The sequence below is a fragment of the Dermacentor silvarum genome, chromosome 1 (genome assembly GCF_013339745.2).
Source record: "Dermacentor silvarum isolate Dsil-2018 chromosome 1, BIME_Dsil_1.4, whole genome shotgun sequence".
Classification (NCBI taxonomy): Eukaryota; Metazoa; Arthropoda; class Arachnida; order Ixodida; family Ixodidae; genus Dermacentor; species Dermacentor silvarum.
In genome coordinates, this window is record NC_051154.1 from 342,294,198 (window position 1) to 342,296,189 (window position 1,992).

The window sequence follows — 1,992 nt, forward strand, 5'->3', positions numbered from 1 at the left end:
GAGAGGGGGACAAACACTGAAACTAGGAAACCTGTGTGAAAAAAATGTTTAAAAATTATAAATCAGAATACTGTTATACGAGTAAATATTCCGTTTCAAATATTTTTCTCTACTAAAACAACAAATGTTAATTTTGTTTCTATTTCACAATTTATTACTTCGTTCTTGGTGACCCCTACCGACCAGGGATTCTGGCGCAAGACTAGGCAAAACTGTGCAAACCAGCTCTTATGTCGTGGGGAATGGCGATGCTCACGGGAACGCGGCGGTTTTATCCGAGTTAATTTTTTTTATTTGCTTGCGTGTTTGTTCAAGGTGTAGCGTGCTCTTCGCTTCAATTTTTGCGTGGCATAGCACACGGCAATCATTGGCGCAAGGTGTGAGTGCAGGTTTTTTCTTATCGTGCAAGTTCACGTTGCGGCATCTGAAGCGCTGTGTCTCGTCGTGACGATAAATGCGGAACGCTTCGCGAAGAAATGTCGCGCTATGTTCGTTCACTCTCCGTAACACAGGCTCTTAGTGTCCGACTGGAAGCAAAATTAGTAAGTCTAATGTTTTCTAAATGATATTATAGGGAAATGTCTTGTCTGATTACTGTTGGATATGAATACATGGTGTCGCCCGGAATTGCGAATGATTCTGTGAAAAGGTTTCGCATAGGTTGCTGTACATTACCATTGTGTGCTGGCCATAGTATTTTTATCCATGGAAACAAGTTTTGTTTGGTCAGTTATACTGGTGGTATTATTCTAAACGAATAAGCGTGAAATTTCTTTTGAAACCTCTGTGGCACTGTCATTTATTTACATCCTATTCACTCACCTTCCTAAAGAACCTACATGAGCAATTGCCGTCAATAACGGCCTAATTATGATCACATTAAGACATACGCCACTCCTGTAGTTTTATGACACGCTGGCGCTTCAGCAGAGGCGAGTCCCAAGCACGCCTCAGTCTCAAAAGAAAAATAGCCACTGGCGTAATGCCGGACGCTGAAGAAGTTCAAACATTTGCGCCAAGCAGCATAAGATCTTCACGTCACTGCCATTTATGGTTGTGGCGTCACTTTTTCATTTTTTTATTTTTTGCTTGCTGGTAGTTGTCCCCGCCAATACGTAGATGGCGACGGTTGCAACGACCCGCCATTTTCTTCACATGTGGGCTTCTATGGAAGCTGGGCTACCAGTTTATATATACCTTGTACCTTCTTCAGGAAGCGCAGCAACAGGAAGTGGACCTGGAAAAGCCCTAATGGAGAAACAACGAATGAAATAGACTTCATGCTCTCTGCCGATCCAAACATAGTGCAGGATGTAGAAGTGTTAGGTAAGGTAAAGTGCAGTTACCATAGGTTAGTGAGGTCTAGGATTTCTCTCAATTTGAAGACAGAAAGAGTAAAATTAGTCAAGAAGAAACAGGCCAACCTAGACGCAGTAAGGCTGAAAGCAGACCAATTCAGGCTGGTGCTCGCAAATACGCAGCTTTAGAACAGAAATATGAAGATAACAAAGAGGTAATGAAGGAAACCGTAACTAGGCTGATCTCAGAAGCAGCAATTGAAGTGGGATGTAAGGCTCCAAGGCCACCAGTAGTTAAGCTCTCCCAAGTAACAAAGGACCTAATAAAGAAGCGACAAAGCATGAAAGTGTCAAACTCAAGAGATGAGATAGAACTCGCTGAACTATCAAAACTGATCAGCAAGAAGAAAGTAAGGGATATTCGAAATTATAATGTGGGAAATATTGAAGAAGCCGTAAAAAATGGATGCGGCATGAAATCATTGAGAAGAAAACATGGCATAAGACAAGGCAAGATGTATACACTCAAAGATAAGCAGGGTAATATCATCAGCAATTTAGATGACATAGTAAAGGTAGCGGAAGAATTCTCTACAGACCTGTACAGTTCCAAGAGCAGCCAAGCTACTTTCATTCGAAGTAATGACAAACAGGATACAGAGGCTCCTTCTATAACTAGCAATGAAATTAGAAG